The sequence below is a fragment of the Balaenoptera physalus genome, assembly GCF_965194825.1.
Source record: "Balaenoptera physalus genome assembly, chromosome: 1".
Taxonomy (NCBI): domain Eukaryota; kingdom Metazoa; phylum Chordata; class Mammalia; order Artiodactyla; family Balaenopteridae; genus Balaenoptera; species Balaenoptera physalus.
Window position 1 is genome coordinate 45,879,404 of NC_138882.1, and position 21,034 is coordinate 45,900,437.

Consider the following 21,034-nt stretch of genomic DNA (forward strand, 5'->3'; position numbering starts at 1 on the left):
TCCTTCCACTCACACTGCAGCTTATCCCAGACGTCTTGATAGAGGATTTTCTGTACTACATTTAAAACATCTCCACAAATTTCTTTTGCTGTGACTTATAGGCTGGCCAAGGAACTGAACATTAAGATTGCACAGACAAAGGTTTCTTCCCACTGGGCTTGTAGTTTACGGCTTAGGGTTGATTTTCTAAACACAAATGTACAATGAGTTATTAGAAGCATGAAAACTCATTCAGTCATCCCCAAAGAGCATTCTTTAATGCTAAATATTTAGCTATATGCCGAAACTGAGTATAAAATTAGAACCATATTTAAGAGATGTTGAAAAAAAAATGGTGTTACTCCAACTAATTCAAACTACCAACATTGCTGCTATCAACTTATATAAAGAACAAAATAATAATAATAAAATAACTGCACACCAAAATTGACAAAATAAGATACAAACATATCCAGCAAACATATGACTTACAATTTGTATCATATCTCTCAACTAAATTCATCCTAAAAAAGTCACAGTTTCACTCTTTCTGACTTTAGTTCTTATGAAGCGTCTCATTTAGTTCAACCAGAAATTGATCAACAATGGTTTAATTTTCCAAAGCTTGCTCTTCACAAATCCAATCTATCCAAATATCTTTACCAATAAAGTAAAACTCAGAACGCTTCCATGGAAAATTCAGCAACTGTGTTTGTCTTCTACTAACGCAGAGCTAGTTGATTTAAGGTTACCCTAAAATTTTCAAAATGGCCAGAAACTACTTTCCAAGGTGCTACCAGAAACATTTAGAGAAACCATGAACAAAAATGATTCCATTCTCAATGAGAAGGCAGTGTGGGAAGTTTTCACCCTACCCTCAGTCTCTACCCTAACCCACACATGGATATATTTGGTCAGCATTATCTATTCATAAGTCATTCAATGTATAGTCATTGAGAAACTTCTATATGCTAGACACTAGAGAAATACCATAAAGAGATGGCAACCCTCCAGCCACATTATAATCAGCCAATATCTAGAGTTTTCATGGAAAGATAAATAAACTTAACTCTTACCAGAGATGTTAAGATTTTGATAATTAACAGTTGCCTGATCTTTGCTTCTAGTATGTTACTAGCATTATTTGCCTAAGATTTCTACTAAATAGCAATTTTATACTTAATGGTTTAGGATCAGTAGAGGTATTAGGAAAGTGTGAAAACTAATATTGCCCTCTGCTGGCAGATTCCTCAAGTAAAAAGAATTGCGTTCGTTTTGCCATTTTACCTTATTCCTGTCTTTGGGGATACATTTTGACATTAAAAGATTAGAGTTTGCTTCTTATAAGTAATGCTTGGAATTCCTTCTGAAACAAATTCCAAAATGTCTAGGCAATAATGATAAGCACAGTCAGCACCAACCAAAATAAATACTTTAAAAAATATAGTTCTAGCCACATCATGTGAAGACATTGTCTCACAGCATAGCGGTTCAGGGGTATCTTCATCTCATCTTATTGAACCTGAACCTAATGAGCCAAGGCTCTCCAGTTTCCTGAGAACTAGGTAGCTCTGACATTTGAGTAGACTTTGTCAGTCCACGTGACAGACAATTATGCCTCTCTTTTCACCATCGAGGTGTATGAATTTGCTCCTGTTCAAACTTCAGATGCAGCATGAGATCTGGGGACGTAACTATCTCAAGATATTTGTATCAACTCTCAGTTTTAGATGATCCTATGTTAATAAATTGAGAGGCATTAGGACATAGAAGCTCCTTGTTAGTGAAAAAGATTTGAATCATACTTGGAAGTTGATTCCAACATTCTTCAATGAATTTCTCTTTTTTAGTGCGTATAGATGGATACAAGAAGCTTTGGTTGTGAGCAAGCACTCAATTTCATCTCTGTATTTCTAGCGCTTAGCACAGTGTCCCATAATTAATACATATTTAAGGCAGGCTTGTTGAGTAGATAAGTGAATTGGTCAATTACATTTATTATGTTTAATCAAATTAAGCCTTGTTTCTCAATAATATGCTTCGGGTAGAATCCGGTATGGTGTGTAGGAAGAACACATGCTTTGGAGTTGAACACGCTTGGATTTAAATCCTAGCTTTGATACTCAGCTGTGTGGTAGGAAATTCACCTAACTTCTCTGTGCTGCAGTTTTCTCATCTGTAAATAAGAAACATATTTCTTCTTGTGCTGCTTTAGAGGTTAGATGAGATAAAGTATGTAAAGTATCTGGCACATAATGAGCATTCAAAAATTTAGTTCTCTTCCTTTTCCTTTTAGATAAATTGTCATTTTTTTCTTTTTAATCAGTATCACAGAACATTTAGCTCAGATACATCTTGAGAAGAGAAGAAAGAAAATGTGCTATAGTCACACTATTTATTTAATTTGCAAACCTTTCTTTTCCCCACCAGCAATAAGAAGATGTATACATAATCTCCCATGTTTTGCCTGCTTTAGGGCTTCTACCAACATCAAAAGAGCCTACCTACATTGAAAAAGGCACTAAGGAAATTTATTTTACTTACCGTCATTTTCCAATTAAGTAAAAGTGGAGAAAATTACAGATTCCAGAACACTTTAATCTATACTCTCTCACTTCAGTTTCACATTAGCCTCCGTTTTAAAGCTAAGGAAACTGGGAGGAGAAAAAAAGGGGGCTGCCAAATATGGGGAATAAAACCAGAAACCATGTGTTCTGACTTGTCCAGGGATCATTCCTGACCCACCTGGGCTGCACTGCTTCATGTGTTCTCCCGAGCAGTTGCCATTACATGCTCGCCAGCGCTCCCTGCCCTCCACTTTGGGCACTGCATCCTGGAACCCAGCCTTTTCCTGCTGCCAGTGGGACTGTGATCTCCTAGTCAAGGGAGACACCCGAATCATGAGTCCTGGAGCTCATTTTTTGTTTGTTTGTTTGTTTTTGTTTTCTTGGTAACTCACAGCAAGATATCTGGTGAGTTGTTTGGAATTAACTACTTTTCCAGCGTTTTACAAAGGCTAAATGCCTTTGGTGGTATTTTTAAACAATTCTGGGGAAGTTCTCAGGTTATTTCAACATTAAATATGCTACAGCAAGTGTGAGCAGAATGGAAAAGTTGAAGCTCTTGTCTGTAGGGCTACAGACTCAGAGTCTCCATTTGAAACAGCTGTGCCTTCAGTTTTCTTCTATGATGGATTTATTGACATTCTTGTGTTGCCAGTGCTAGCTGGTGGCCAGCTGTTCTCATAATATTTTAATTAAAGACGCTCCCACACCATCAAGCAATATTCTGTGTAAAGATGTGTAACACCTTCCTGTCACTTTTCCTGTATCAAATCTATCTCCATGCCTAGACCTTAACAGTATAATTCATTCTTAGCCTTGCTGTCCTACATCCCAAATAAAGTATAGTCAACTGGGATACCTGTACCTTTAAGGGAATTGGATCCCCCTGAAACTGTATACAAATTTGGATTTGCATATTTTGATGAAGAGAAAGCTCATACTTTCAACGGATTTTCAGATGGATCTGTTATTCAGAAAAGGAATAAAGAAGATTGACTGTAGACAGGTACCCCTTTATATTAATTTTCAGTGGAAATAAAATAATACTTATTTCTCGTCTTAAAACTTCAATCAACAATGGGAGACTTCTAGGGGTAAGCTAAAGACTAAATAAAGTAGGGACAAACATGGGAAAGGAAATTTAAGTACAAATAGTTATTTGTTAATAGGCAATAGATGATGAATTACTTGTAAAGTGTAGGTTATAAAATAGAAACTTTTCTACCATAATTTTACCTTAGTCAACATATTAACAATAAGTGTATGTAAAACCTTCTGGAAGAGGATTTCTGGAAGGCAAAGGTCATCTTTCAGGTTTACAAGCTCATGCTGCATCCAAAAAGAAAATACATAACCAATTTTAATAATCATTTATAAATCAACAGATTATAATTTGCCAATATTCACTGTTTTTCTCTGCTTACTTTCCCATTTGTCAAGTGAAGCAGCCAGTCCAAAGCCGTTGTCCATCTTGCTTCTCTATCATAGAATAGAAAAGATCACAGAAGTTCTGAATTTGCCTATGCCCAACACCAAAACATGATACGGTATTAGCCAAACTCATCAATGTATTCCCCCAGTTGCCTTCAAACTCGGAATTCAATAAGAAATCTCATTTAAGTTCCTACTGATATACAAGGCATCCCACCCACACCGTTATTCTTTCCCCCTCTTTCTTCAACATTCCTCCCTGGCCCTGCTTCTGCTGCCCACTTACCCTCACCCTCTTTCCCCAAAAAAACAGGGAAAAAAATGACATTAAGAGTAGACTTTCTCTGGGGGCAGAGGAGTAAGCCCAGGACTGACTGACATAATAATTGAAGAAATATCCTTGAATATGTGACGACAATTTCTACCGCCTTGCCATTTCCACCTTCTTTAAGTTACTTCTGTTGCCTTTCTCTTAAGAATCTCTCAATATTGATTGCCTTTAAGAAGCCCTAAAAAAACCCACTCTGTCACTAAAGCCATCTCAAATCCAATGTTTCTCACCACCTTCAATTTGGCCAAAATTAGAGTCTTTGAGAAGAGAAGGAATAGCACTAAAAAAAGGGAACTGAGAAAATCTTTATTGTTTTTTCCCTCTTCCTCTCTGAAAAAAGAAACTGTTCGGTACAGGAAAAGGAATGGACAAGTAAGGAAACAGCAACAAAATGCACACACATAAACACAGCATAATGGTCAAAATTTTCATTGAAAAGAATAAATGAATGGTAAGATGAAGTCCATGTTAGTAATGAAGTGACAATTCTAGCACATAGTTTTGGGGGAAAGTTATACTTGGCTCACTTCTAGTAAAATCTCAAGTTCTTAACCCTATAGATTTATTAGCACAATAATGGAGTATAACCAGGCAGTAAAAAGTTACTACTTTGAAGAGCAAAAGTTGATTCTACATTAAATTGTAAACTTTGTTTCTTCGGTGACCGAGGTACTGTTTCCAGAAGATTTTTAGCCTAGCCTGTATGTGCACATACAGAATATCAAAATAAAACTTGAAGTGGGAAACTTAATAATGTAATTTTTTTTTTAAAGAAAACTAGTTTTAGTGTGAGATGCATGCTAGTCCTCACACTCTTAAGATTTATTCCAACAGTAGTAAAAAATGTTCATATTTACAATCTGGTTCAGGACAAGTTAATAATTAGTCCTGAGTTCGACTATATTTCTATATTATGTCAATCTAACAAAATTAAGTCAATATTCAAACAAAATTCATCAACTGTTTTAAGACTTCCTGAAATTCTAACTCCTCCACAAAGACTTGCCTGAGTAAGGTAGCAATTTCCTGCCCTCTTACCCTATCCTTGTTTTAATATAACATTCATAAATCTGATCCCATGGTCAGCACTTTTAAAGAAATGATGGAGCTGTGCCAGAAGACCAAAGATAGGCAAATCCCTGATCTTCAAAGGAATGGGGAACAGGAAAAACAAACTTATAAGGTCTTTGAAGTGAAAGGCTACATCTTATTTACTTTTTTATTGTCAGCACCTAGTACAGCATCTGTAACATGAAAGAATACATGAATGAATGAACGAATGAATGAATGAATGGCAAACTCAAATAGATTCTGAAAACCACAGGCTGGCAAATATAACATCTACCTCCTCTTGAAGTGAGAAATATGTAGATGAATTGTGACCCCTTAGAAAGAGAGCCTGGATTCACTAAAAACAAATCATGCCAGGCTAAATCCACCAGGATCTTATTCTTTGCCATGTCCTGACCAACTTGGATCAAAACATAATCAGCATACTAATCAAATTTGTGAACATTACAAAATTAATGAGGAAAGTTAATATACTAGATAACAGAATGGAGATTCTACTTTATTTCAAAGATCTGAAAAATGGACTGAAATCCATCTGTTTGAAATTTTAACAAAGAGAAATGTAAATGACTTTTTAGATTCATGAAAATAATTTTAAAATGTAAGATGAGAGAATCTGGACTCAATGGTAAGAAAAATATGGTATGGTAGTTATGGTATGAAAACATAATAGCAAAGGTTTCAAATGACCACAGATCAGTATGAGCCAATGATGTGAGATGGCTACTAAAAAGTTAATGTAAAATTTAGTAATAATAGAAGTCTTCTATACAGATCATAAGAGCAAATAGTCCACTGTATCCTGCATTAGACAGAAGCCATGTTTGCCCTCTGGTGTGACACTTTGAGAGAAATGCCGACTAACTGGAGAGCATTGAGAAGAGAATGACCAAGATGATGAGAAGCTCTAAAGACACATCAGATGAGAAAAATCTAAGAAAACTAGGGCATCCAAATGAGGTAGATAAATAGTAGCCTTCAGGTTTGTTTGTATTTGTTTCACTGGACTGCAGTGCACCAAAGTATGATAATCATAATACTTTATTTAAGACACATTCTCATCACCAGTCCATGAATGTTCTTAATGATTTATTTTTATGTTTCATTGTCTCCTTGCCTACTTTTAATAATGTAGCACCATCCCATGAATCACTACCCCGAAAGAAAATAAGAACCTTGGCAATAAGTTACTTCCACCTCTGACAGAGGCCACAAGGATATATCTCTGGCAGATGGCCACATAGATAGTCCCCATACCTTCCTCTTGAACCTGGGAGGACCACTGTAATTACCTTGACCAGTAAAGTCTGGCAAATGTGACACTATGCAACTAGCCTAAATCATAAAAATGTCACGCACTTCTGTTTTTCTCCCTTAGGATGCTTGCTCTGGGGATCCAGTCATCATGCTGTGAAGAAGCTCAATTAGTCCACACTGAGAATCCATGTGGAGTGACCACATATAGGTGGTCCAACCATTAGCCAGCATCAACAGCTAGACATCACCAGATAATTCCAGTTCCCAACTGCCAAGAAAGTCAGTCCCATCCTTCAAGTCTTCTCAGTTGAGCCTCAGACATCATGGAGCAAACACAAGATATCCCCATTGTTTCTTATTCAAATCTCTGATCTATAGAATCTGTGAACGTTATTGAATGGTAGCTTTGTGACACTAACTTCTGCGTTGTTTGTTACTCAGCAACAGTAACTGGATACCAGAATGTGGTCATCAACACTGCATTTCCCTGTTACACTCAAAGTAACCACCATCTGTACCCTGTGTTTATGCAGCCCTTCCTTTCATTTTATTTAGTAAGATCTCATCTGCAAGTAAGCTTAAAAGTATATTTTAAATTTTAATTGATTTTTACTTTATAAAACAGATCATATTTAATATATTCTTTTAGAACTTTTTCACTTAATATTACATTTGTAATATCCATCCTTATTGTTTTTGTTCAATAATTTCTACTGCTAAATAATATTCCATTGAATGAATATACAAAGTTGATCATCCACTTTCCGGTCAATGGGGCTGTTAGGCTGTCCCAGGTTTTTGCTATTGTGAATAGTGCTGCCAAGAACATTCTCATATGTCTCCTGGAGAATTTTTACAAAGGTTGATCTGGGGAATATAAGTGAGAATGGGATTACCTGAAAGTAGGAGATGTAAATGTTTGGTCAAATATTTAAAGGAGCATCGTAAGGAAGAGGACTACAATAATTAAGGCACAATAGAACGAACTAGCCCTGGAGTCAGATGACTTTCAGGGGAGTCCAAGTTTTGCAGCTCAAAGGTTGTGTGACCACGGACAACTCATTTTGTTAATCTCTAAGAAATTCTTCTTGAGGTTTAATGTGATAATATAAAATCTCTTTGTAAATTACAGTGATATATAAATATGACTTTTTAAAATAGACAACAGAAATTTACGGTTCACAGTTCTGGAGGCTGGACGTCTGAGATCAGGGTGCCAGCATCGTCAGGTGATGGCCCTCTTCCAGGTTGCAGACTTCTCATTGTAAAACATGGCATTATTTTTTCAAATAGATATATTATTTTGTGTGTTACTACAGAAAAAAGAAAAGAATTAGGACCAAATATAAAAAAGACCTCTTAACAATTTAACCTAAACAAAAATAGAACAAGCTTCCTGGAATGGCTGAGTTAAGACTGGTTCAGGGGTAAGGCTGATCTGTGAGGGTCTGGAATCTCCCTGAAGAGCCAGGTCAGGCAGGTAGGTGGTCACAAGGAAAGAATGATGGGCTAGGCTTCAGGACTGAATAGATGTGGAAGATTCTTAGCCAAGAAGCCAAGAACAGAAGCACAAGTAATGGGACCTACCCAGGGTACTCATTTAGCTCTTTCAGGTACACTATGGGTTATGGATTGAAATATAACACCCTCCCCCCAACCCTACCCCCGCCCCTGCCAAAAATACATTGAAGTCCTAAACCTATTTGGAAATAGGGTATTTGCACATGTAACAAAATTAAGTTGAGGTCATAAGGGTGGGCCCTTAATCCAATATGACTGGTGTCCTTATAAGAGGGGAAGACAGCCATGTGAAGAGACAGATACAGACAGGCAGAGATTGGAGTTATGCTGCCACAATAAGAAACATCTGGAGCTACCAGAAGTGGGAAGAAACAAGGAAGGATCCTCCCCTAAAGGTTTTGGAGGGAACATGGCTTTGCCAATACCTTGATTTCAGACTTGTAACCTCCAGAACTGTGAGAGAATAAATTTCTATTATTTTAAGCCACCTAGCTTGTGGTAATTTGTTATGGCAGCCCTAGGAATCTAATACACGATGAATCACTGAGAGCCCAAGGAGGTATAGACAATTCCCTATTATTAGACAATTATACGGCAAGGATGTTGTGAAACAGATATCTTCATTGAAAGAGAATTTGGATACGATGATCTCGAAAGATCTCTCCTGATTTTGAGATTCTCAACGTACCCATCCAGTAAAATTTTCATGCCAATAAAAATGTAAATTGCAGTTAAGGGGTTAGAAAGGTCAGGCAAACTAACACGTGAATTCGTTTAAACCCCATAGATTTAAAACTAGATGTGCTCAGCTTCCCAAAATACCATAGGTGTCCACATATCTCTACCCATCAGTTCCAACATTCTCTTCTGAGGAGGTATAAGAAGGGAATCGTAATAAGTTAATCCCATGAAAGCCATTTGGGATTATTAGCTACAATAAAAGTAAAAAATAAAATATGGATATGACAAATTTGTGCTTCTCAAGCCTTGTGTCCTGCCAAGAAATCTCCAGCCTCGAGATTTTTTTGAAATAAAGAAATATAAAGAAAGAATGTCAGGGTATATAACTCTACTTTCTGAATTGAGGACCAGGAGTAAGAAAGTCCAAATTATTGAACTAGTCTCTGTACCACCATAATAAAGCAAGCTCATGATTTTCCAAAAGGTAGAAGGTACCACTGACATATTTTTCTCTATGAAATGTTCACAGAGCATTAGCTACTAATGGCACATGATTTATATCTCTGTTTAATCTATGTTTCTGTTCAGTATTTGCAGTTTTATAAATGTCAGTATTTTCTTACATTTACCCAGTATCTCCTGGATTATACGCTGAGAGGGAAAGAGACTCTATTTTACAGCTACGTTATGCCATAAGACAATTGGAGATTTTAAAACTAGAGCAAATGGTGATTTAATTAAATATCATTGTGTTTTGCCTTAAACTGTATAGTAAGGGTACTTTTTAATTACCCTCATGGAGCTGTTGGGATAATTAGACAACCAGGGCAAAGCACTTGCACACTGGCTAGCGATCAGTAAATCTCCATTAAATATCAGTTCTAGGTTTCATACCGAGGAAAGGATTGAGAGTCCATATTTGTGCTTAAAATTAAATGTGTAAAATTTCAAGATCCTTACACCCATAATGATATGGTGAGAAGTGGCAGAGTATAGAGTAACCTCCCTAAAGCACAAGCTTTATTGGAGCCCAATAATTGAGGGTTTAGACCATGACTCGTATTCACTAACTGTGTGACCTCAAGTAAGTTATCTAATATTATAAAAGAGTTATTTTTAGGGTCATTATCTGAGAATTAGACATAGTGCTAATAAAACACCTAATGTGATACCTGGTACACAGTAAGGATTTGATAGATAGTAGTAGTAATTCCAAGGGGGCCTACAGTCTATGCTACCCCATCTCAAGGCTTCCTCTAAGTACTTTCCCACATAGTTACACACATATTTATATAATGTCTATACTACTAAAAATATACAATTAATTGTTTAAAATTAAACGTCTTGTTAAGGAAAAGTATCCAACACTGGAAAAAGGGGAAAAAAGTAGATGGTAAGTCTGTCAGGATCATTTTTGTTGAAGACCCACCCAGCGATATCTAGGGGATGTCATTGTTTAATTTACTATTTACTGATTAAAGGTCCTAGACTTAGTGAGGTTCCCATGAAACTTACAGATTTTTGTCCGGTAGAGATGCAAATACTGTCTGTTTTGTGGAACAAATAATCCCAAAGGTCATGGTTATTGCCCCGTAGGATATTAACCAGTTTTTTGGGTATCCAGCAATCATATCCTAACATTCTTTTATTAAATTGCCTGTAAGAATCTAAGTCCTCAACTGCTCTTTGAATGAGTCTTAACATCTTCCCAATTCCCTCATTAATAAATGAGTGAATTAAATCTTTGACATGTATTCATTTTATATTTTCATGTGAGTCATGGCTTTACTTTTCTAAAAATTATGTTAGCAGCCCCAAGAAAGCTTATTAGGAAAGTAATTACCATCATCTTTTACATAATGAGAGATTATTTGGCAACGTGAATGATCATTTTCTAGTTCATCTGTTAAATCAATTCAGAGTTTTTCTGCATATTTTCCTATAGCTGGGCATTCCTGTGTTCAGGCCATTGGCATGATCAAGCAGAGCAGCCACTTGCCGCAGCAAGATAAGTTGGCAGAAGTTGTAAGTCTCGTACAACTGTATTTGCAATGAATTCAAAATCACTGTAGCAATTGCGATTGGCTTCCCTTTCTTGCTTATTCCAATCTTTAGTAATGGTCTGAGAGATAAGGCTCATGTTACCACATACTCACAATGTCTGGCCAGCTTCGCACATACAAAATACAGTTTCATTCCAGTTTTCCTGCCAACAGAACTAACAACGCCAGACTCTGAAGGAGTGGGCTTGTTGGTTTAAGCTGTTTTGCACCTTGTTAATATGTAACACTCATCAACACAGAAACCATTTGGCAAAACTTGGAGCCAACTTTCTCCTCAGTTTATGACTACTTTAAGCCATGTGAATTATCATAGGTTCACATACCCAAGGTTTAGAAGAAAGAAAGATGTGGACAATCCAGACTTGAATTTAAATTTGTATGAATAATTGAGTCTAATGAGCCACGTTTCCATGGACAAAAGTTGAGGTATACAATGAATTCAATAGACTTAAAATAAGAAAAACAGAAAAGATACAAATAGGGAGAATTTTTCTCTTCATAGAAGGATTCTCCACTGTACAAAACAATTCATAATAAGACCTTTTAGGAGCAAAACTCCTCGGGGCTCTAAACTTTTTTCTTCCTTCCTTTATTTTTTCTCTCTTTCTCAATACAAATGCTTAAAGCAGTGCTGTAGAATGAGCAATGCCTTGGTACTACTGGCGGTGTGTGACCTTAGAGGAACCTATTCATCTCACTTGGATAGGAGTTCCTTATCCAAGAATGAATGAGTGGGCCTAATGGAATTTTAAGACTCCATCCAACTTCATTTCGTGACTTACAGACAACTTTCAAGAGGGTACATTACATAAGACATTCCTAAAGTAATATGAGGAAAGTAATCGCCAGAAAACTTGCATAGCCTCAGCTCACTTGACTTAAGGGGAAAAGGACAGTGTCCTGTAATGGACCTACTCACGCTGCTATCTTGTTTTGTCTAAGGAAACAGAGTGGAAAAGAACACCATAAGAAGCAAGTTTTAAGGGTTCCAATCAGAGCTTTGCCAAGAACTAGTTGTCTGGCCTTGGGCATGTCACTTTGCCTCTGTAAAATGAGGACGCAGACCAGATCTTTCTTCCAGCACTACTTTTCATTATCTACCCAACTTACAGATATCTAGCTAGTTGCAAGGGTAGCTAGATCAAACCTACATTTTTCATTTATTGGCACTACAAAGAGGCTTTAGGGGCATGAATCCTAGCTTTGAAGCTCACAAGTTGTGTAACTTTGGGCGAATCACTTAAACTTGCAAAGCCTCAGTTTCCTTATCTGTAAAATTGGGACACAGATACTACTTATAGCACATATTTTGAAGGCTAAATGGCTAAGTATATTTAAAATGCCTGATATAGTAACTACTATGCAGTTTTACTCAATGAGAGCATTTATTTTTACTGTTGCAGCCATGATTTGGTAAGACTTCATAGCTGAAGGAAAAATTTTGCATAATTATTTTTAAAAATTTATCTTCAAAGCTGTGTATGCCCTTTTTGACTCAGAGTAACTCACTTACTCGGAGTAACACCAAGATATCCTGTCTAGAACTGAAATTAAATTTTGGATTTCACAATAATTCTCTCATGAGTGTGTAAAGATTAGTAATAATTGTAATATTTTGTTGCCCTGCAAATGGAAAATACTACATCTCTGTCCAAGGCTTTTTATTGTATTAAAAGAAGTAAAAATATCTGCATCAACAATGAGACAGAATGACAATTACAGAGGATTACGATTAAACTATAATTGTTGAAGGAAGTTTCCTTAGCAAACTGTAAAGTCTCTTCATCTGAAATAGCCTCTAAAATGTTTTTACAATGTCAGTATTAATATTAATTCAAATGGTATGTTACTGTTCACAAGCCCTGAAAAATATGAACAGTATGGACTTTTAGAAGTCAATTTGAGCTTCAACTTTTAAATTTTAAGCATCATGCCTAAAATTTCAAAAAACATGAAATTCACTTTAACTGCCAAATTTTACAGATTCATTTATAAAAGTTTGTTGTGACCATCATCTAAAGTAGTAAATTATTCTAAGCTTAACACTGGTAACATTTCAGCTTTAGTTACTGTATACTAATTTCTATTTAATAACATACCTCCCTCCAATTTACCACTCTCCAACTAGTATAGAGCTTATTACTGTTTTGAAGTGGAAAAAAATCTCTCTTCAAGGCATTATGTCCAAAGGACACTTAGATTTTGAGGGTAAAATAAGTCTTCAAAGTCATAAAAACAGGGTGAAAACAGTAATACTACAGTCCATTGAATATCTACAATATCTACCTCTTATTGAGCATTCACTATGGGTCTGAGATTATTGAGTACATGAGCATTTAATTTAATATTTATATACATAATTTAACAACCACAAAAGTAAACATTATTTCCCTAATTTATCAGACAAGGAAACAAGGTCAAGGAAGTTCAGTGACTTGCCCACAGTTGCAGAGCCTTCGAATGACAGGGCTGCAAGTATTTTTTTTTTTTTTTAACATCTTTATTGGAGTATAATTGCTTTACAATGGTGTGTTAGTTTCTGCTTTATAACAAAGTGAATCAGTTATACATATACATACGTTTCCATATCTCTTCCCTCTTGCATCTCCCTCCCTCCCACCCTCCCTATCCCACCCCTCTAGGTGGTCAAAAAGCACCGAGCTGATCTCCCTGTGCTATGCGGCTGCTTCCCACTAGCTATCTATTTTACATTTGGTAGTGTATATATGTCCATGCCACTCTCTCACTTTGTCACATCTTACCCTTCCCCCTCCCCATATCCTCAAGTCCATTCTCTAGTAGGTCTGTGTCTTTATTCCCGTCTTGCCACTAGGTTCTTCATGACCTTTTTTTTTTTTTTCCTCAGATTCCATATATGTGTGTTAGCTACTGTATTTGTTTTTCTCTTTCTGACTTACTTCACTCTGTATGACAGACTCTAACTCCATCCACCTCACTACAAATAACTCCATTTCAGTTCCTTTTATGGCTGAGTAATATTCCTTTGTATATATGTGCCACATCTTCTTTATCCATTCATCCGATGATGGACACTTAGGTTGCTTCCATGTCCTGACTACTGTAAATAGAGCTGCAATGAACATTTTGGTACATGACTCTTTTTGAATTATGGTTTTCTCAGGGTATATGCCCAGTAGTGGGATTGCTGGGTTGTATGGTAGTTCTATTTTTAGTTTTTTTAAGGAACCTCCATACTGTTCTCCATAGTGGCTGTAATAATTTACATTCCCACCAACAGTGCAAGAGTGTTCCCTTTTCTCCACACCCTCTCCAGCATTTATTCTTTGTAGATTTTTTGATGATGGCCATTCTGACTGGTGTGAGATGATATCTCATTGTAGTTTTTGACCTAAAGTTTGTGCTTTCTCCACCACGTCACATTCCTCGTTAACAGATTATCGTAAGGCTCTGGAGCCTCTCATCTTCATTTCTACCCTAGCTTCCTGCCTATACAAGCTGTATCTACTGGCTCACCCCTGGGAAAGGAGGGGAAATGGAAGGAGAGAGACTTGGGTTGTTTCAATTCATTCATTCAACTGTACTAGGATATGGAATGTGGTTTTTCCCATCATCCCACAATAGAATTTAAGTTTCAAGTCCAGAGCTGAGGGTAAAAGGCACTTCACACTTCCACATTTCAAGTTCCTAGAACTGCCAGCATTTAGGGTCAGCCCTACCACCACCAAACTCCATCATAATTTAAAAAATTCATCTATATATTCAGTTTTCTCTTGTGCAGAGCCTTCTGTTGATGGAGTGTCGTGGAGTCCCCAAAGGGAGAGAGGGTGAACTAGGACGTGCACAGCCCTACAAGCAGGTTTAAAGTCTAGGCTTGATTTTAAATTTGCGTAAGGGGAAGGTTTAAGAATAGGACATAACTGGCCTTGACCTGTGCAGAATCTTGGGGGTGAGACTGCAGATGGGGAGCCTGGCTGGAGAGGTGCAGAAATGATGAATGTGCGATGATGGCGGTGGTAAAGATTTGAATTTGAGCCGGGGCAGGGGGTGGTCTTTGTCAGGTGAGACTGAGTTGGAGATAGAAGGGCAGAACTCACGTCTCTGGTGTGGAGAAAGAAGAGGAAAAGCCCACTTTGTGAGGGGTGGGGGCGGGGGGAGTGTTGCTTCATCCCTGGAGCAGGGACCAAGGAGGATGGACCATCCCTCCTACCCATCCCTGGCTCCTTGCTTGGGAAGGGCCCTCTATCATCTTCCCAAGGTTAAAATTTTGAGCCCAGGCTGAAGCCAGAGAGAAATAAGGAGAAAAAGGAAGGGCCCAAAATGGAGGCAAAGTCCATAGCATGGGGCCTTGCCAGGTCCTATGAGAAGAAGACTGAGAGAAGAGGTCATGTCCATGGTTCTGAGGGTCAAGTGTCTGGGGGAAGGGGGCTATTCCTCCACTTTCTAGTGGAGAGGTAGAGGGAGGTTTTTCTTCCAGAAGGCAAGTGAGGAAAGCACTGAGAAAATCCCCAAAGGACAGCAGGTGCCTGCAGAAAGGGGCATCATTTCCTGGCTGGATCCACACTGGACGGGAGAGCCCAGGGGTCCACATTCATCTCAGCACAGGAGCCAAGCTTGGTGAGACTATCCTCAGGGTGGAGGCAACGCATTCTCAGAGAAGTGGCCCATGTACCATGTTTGCCTTTACAGTCTCCTCCTCAATCTGGGGCTGAAGGAAGGGTCGCTTAACATCTGTTCCCATGTTAGGAGATCCCAGAAGGAGGCTACATCTGCAAGGTTTGATGGGACTGTTCTGTGACATGTCTAGGAGGAAGATGGGGTGACCCCCTACCCAATCCCAGTTCCCCAGGGCCCTTAGAGGGTATGTACTATCACCCCTCTCATTCCTCGGCTCCATAAGAAGGTACCCAGAGATTAGCAAAGGGGTAGAAGCCCTGGGAGCTGCCTAGGCAACCCAATGTAGAAAAGAGTTTAGAACTTTTCCTCCTGGCAGCAATGAAGGGGCCAAAAAGAAGCTAAACTGTGACCCCTAAAAGCCACCAATAGTCCCTATGCAGAGACCACCATATTAACAGAGGCTTCCAGCATGAGGCAGAAACAAGGGAAATTGGAATGAGCAGAGGACTCCTCTGTGCCTTGCTGCTCACATGTGACTTCTGATAGGCAGTCTGAGCATCACCTGGGAGTTATTAGCAATGCAGAGTCTCAGGCCCCACCCTCAACTTTCTGAATCAGGATCTGCTTTTTATCAAAACCAGTAGGAGTTGAACCTACACATGAAAGTCTGAGTAACAGTGCTGTAAAGCAACAGTCTGTCACCAGTCAGGGCAGCAAAGCTTCTGCTCCCTTCCTGCTAAGTCTCTGCAGTGGGCACCTGTGGGAGTCCAGGGTCTGATGAGAAGCGAGAAGGAAGTTCGAAAGGGAAGAGAAAGAAGAAAGTACGTAAGATAGTCCACATAGCTTCGTTTTCAGCAGGTAAACAGTGTCAGGGAAAGGGGAGGAGAAAAGCTTTAAAGTTTAAAAATGAAGTTTTCAAATGAACAGTTGTAGCTACTCAAAGACTGACCCAATAATTAGATTGACAAGAATAATAGGAAAGTGGGCAAGATGTTTTTTTAAGGGGCAGTGCAACAGAGATCATCTGGAATCAGTAATAAGAAAAAATACAATCATTCCATGTTTATATGTTCAATAAGTTGAGAGCTTTCAGGAAGTTACCTCAACAGTCATTCATTTATCCACCAAACAGGTATTAAAAATCGAAGTGGGGGCTTCCCTGGTGGCGCAGTGGTTGAGAGTCTGCCTGCCGATGCAGGGGACGCGGGTTCGAGCCCTGGTCTGGGAAGATCCCACATGCCACGGAGCAACTGGGCCGTGAGCCACAACTACTGAACCTGCGCGTCTGGAGCCTGTGCTCCGCAACAAGAGAGGCCGCGACAGTGAGAGGCCCGCGCACCGCGATGAAGAGTGGCCCGCGCTTGCCGCAACTAGAGAAAGCCCTCGCACAGAAATGAAGACCCAACACAACCAAAAATAAATAAATAAATAAATAAATTTTAAAAAGAAAAGATGACTACTATCTTAAAAAAAAAAAAAAAAATTGAAGTGCTGGGCACTGTGCTGGGTGCCACGATGCAAACGAACAAGATGTGGACCCAAGGAACTAAAGACCAATGGGTGAGACAGCCATTCATTCGGGAAATACCTACTGTTACCCACCCTGGATCCAGGAACTGTCGTGAGCACCAGGAATACAAAAGCTGACAAAATAAGCAGAATCTCTACTCATGGTGCTTACATTCTAGTGGACGAGATGGATAATACACGAGATAAATAAGTAAAATACATTATAAGACTAAGAAAGTAAAATAAAGCAGTGAAGTGGGATTGGGGATGTATGGGGAGTGTTGCAATTTTAAATAGGGTAGCCAGGAAAGAAACATGAATTTTAAGTAATGCTGAGGAGTGAGGGAGCACGCCTCGTGGGTGTCTGGAGGAAGGGCACTCCAGGCAGACAGGGCAGTAATGCAAAGCCTTTTCTGTGCCCAGACCACCGAGGAGGCCACCGTGTAGCCGCAGCAGAAGGATGGCAGGTGACAGTCAGAGGACGTGAGGTTGGAGAGGTAACACCACCCAGGTAGTGTGAATCCTGAAGGCCACTGTGAGGACCTGGGCTTTTCCTTTGAGTGAAAGGGAGTCATGGAAGGATTCTAAGCAGAGGCGTGATGGGAATTTGACTTATGTTCTAATAGGATGTCTGGTTGCAATGAACAATGGAAGTAATGAAAGGTTATTAGATTCTGGATATGATTTTCAGGTAGAGTCACCATGTGCTATTAGATTCTGACAAAAAGATAGGAGTCAAGGATGATATGTAACCAAATAAGTATCGTAAAATATTGTGTTTTGTTAATCACATTCTGTAAATCAAATCTCATGTAAATCCAAAGAGCTCTAATCTTGATCCCAGCACATCAGGTCTACCCTTAGCAGGACTTCATGCTGGAACTCCCTGGTCTGTAAGCTGCACAGAGCCATGCTGTACAGCAGGTGAATGTCATACAGCTTTTCTGTAATGGTAACGAAGAAACCTAGAAAATGAAATCACAGTATTCCTAGTTGTCACTTATCTGCTTTCTTGGACCACGTTAAACCACATGTTTGAGTATTTTGTACATTTTTCCCCAGAGTTCGGTGGTTGTAAACTCTGGAACCGTTACAATCTACCCATTGGAGTTTACTGAAGGCAAAGGAAGACATTAGTAATGAGCTGTCTCTTATGGGTTCCTTCTCTACCAGCTTTAACACAAAAACTGATCTCTGAATGTCTCTTCAATACTTAAGAAACTTAAAATTAATTTCTCAAGGTAGTTGAACCAAAAGTGGCAAATCTGTCCTTCAGAGGAAAAACTCATGCTGGAGTAAACTAAATCTGAATTATAAATTTCTAAATACCCAATCATAAGTCTCCGTTATTTTCAGACAATGTCATCTCATTTAACTTATCTTCAGACAACATCCTTTCTGACTTCCTTTTAAAAAGAATCTATAAGCCAAGATCATAAAATCCAAAGGAATTTACATTTTAAACATCTAACCACAAGGTGGAGATCTAAAGCAAAGATTAGCTTTCACACCAGGGTTCAGTTTAGAATCCAGAATTTCTCACCTAAGATTAGAGTGGTGCATGTTCTCAGATTCTGTCAGAAATTGACTTGAAATATTTTAAGCTAAAGGAAAGCATTGCTTATGTATCACTGCTGTTTTGTATAGATTGGAAATATACATGGCATGCAAGTATTTCAGGAAGTTCTAAGCACAATTTCAGGTGGCAAAGTGGAGATATTGTTTAGAAATGTCAAGTTTAGGTCTAAAGGAGGGAGAACACCATTGTTTTATCACTTGATCATGAGCACATATAACAAGGGGTTAATGTGATTATTTTAGTCCAAATATTTTATGGCTGGTATTGAATAACTAAATCCCTTTACCTTGACAGATAGCAGTGCTAGACTAATGATTCTGAAGATTCTAAGCCAAGAGTATGACTCAAAGACCCCTCTAGTTTTATTTCATTTTCATATGGTAGTAGGACGGACTTACCAAGTGAAGCCCTGGTGACAGCAGAAAACCCTCACCTTCTTTTTATTTTTTTAATAAGTTTATTTATTTTTGGCTGCGTTGGGTCTTCGTTGCTGTGCATGGGCTTTCTCTAGTTGTGGTGAGCAGGGGCTACTCTTCGTTGAGGTGCATGAGCTTCTCATTGCAGTGGTTTCTCTTTGTTGCAGAGCATGGGCTCTAGGGGTGAGGGCTTCAGTAGTTGTGGTTCACGGGCTCAGTAGTTGTGGCTCATGGGCTCTAGAGCGCAGGCTCAGTAGTTGTGGTGCATGGACTTAGTTGCTCCATGGCATGTGGGATCTTCCCAGACTGGGGTTCGAACCCGTGTCCTCTGCATTGGCAGGCGGATTCTTAACCACTGCACCACCAGGGAGGCCCCTCACCTTCTTTTTAGATGAGTGGGTTTTATCAGTTTCCGAAATTACACACCAAATGCACTTGTTTGATTCACAGATTATCTTCTCAATTTACTCATCTAGAAGTCTCATTATTTAAAAAATAATCTAAATTTCCTTTGGTTTCTTGCAGTATGAACAATTATTCTTCCTATAAAAACAAACAAAAGACTAAAAGCAAAAATCTAAGCTATATAATACATAGAAAACATGGTATGATCTTTTTTACTCTGTTCCTTCTACTTCCATATGCCTTAACTTATTTTAGAGATTATATAACAGAAGTAAATTAACCAGTCTCAACAGCAGCTAAAATTCTTGGCAGAGTAGCTCCTTAAAGCTCTTCTGCCACTTTTTATCATAATGAAAGAACCAGTTTGTGGAAATTGTTTTTCTTCCTAGTTTACTCAGGTTCTAAGACTTTTACTCTTCAATTTATTATAGGTTTTGATCACCTACACTTAGAAAATTAATAAGGAAGGCAACCACAAGCTCAAGGATTGTTGCTTTCAGCTATTCGGTGGGAATTTCCCCCTCATTCCTTAGGGCTGATTTATCTCTTTATCTCAGTCACCTATGTTACAACTAGTAGCACAGAGTCCCAAGCTGTTTATTTAGATAAGCATCAAAGTTTGGGACGCTGATCTGTACTTAAAAGACCTTTGATCCTGTGCACCTTGATTTGGAAATTAAATTGGAACTCTAACAAGAAAGGTTTGTCTCTTCCGCTACTTTCTGGGCTCAGCCAGTCCGGAAATACCAAGAGCAGACTTCATGGTAGTATTTAGAACTTCCGCTTCCTGTTCTGAAGGAAAGCAGAAATGGAGAAACATGAACATGTTAACCGAAAAGAACAATGACCTTTTGCAAGCCACCACAACATCCAAGTAAAATTTTGTTCAAATGTTGCCTGTTTACTTAACTCAGTGTACGCTTATGTGACACCATTTCAAACCCAAACAAAATCTGTAGGTTTTCAGCTTTGGCTGCTTCCCTGAGGAACCTGAAAGAGTGAGAAACATTCTCCAGGAGTGGTGTCTGGGAAGGGAGTGTGATGTGTGGGCTATAATGTTTATGATCAGTTATAACCTTAGCGAGCTCTAAGGGCTGCTCAGTTCTTAATTCCTCCAGGCAGTGGTTCTCAACCTTCGTGTGCAACAGAATCGCAGGAAGGGCTGGTTAGAATGCAAATTACTGGGCTCATCCCATCCCCATCCCAGTCACTGATTCAGTAGGTCTGGGATGGGGTCAGAGAATTTGCACTTCTAACCAGGTGACTCTGATTCTTCTTTTTTTTTTTTTAAACATCTTTATTGGAGAATAATTGCTTTACAATAGTGTGTTAGTTTCTGCTTTATAACAAAGTGAATCAGTTATACATATACATATGTTCCCATATCTCTTCCCTCTTGCATCTCCCTCCCTCCCACCCTCCGCTTGGAAAACCACTGCTCTGAGTGATTTTACCTGTGACAAATGGGGAAAACTTAAACCTTAGCAAAGGTTGAGATCTCATTTTAAAGAGGAAGTGAGACAAAACAGGAGCACAGAGTTTAGAACCAGTCACACTTGGGATTTGAATCTGGAATCTGTCCAAAACTGTGAGTCCAGGCAAATGGCTTAACCTCCCTGACCCATACGTTC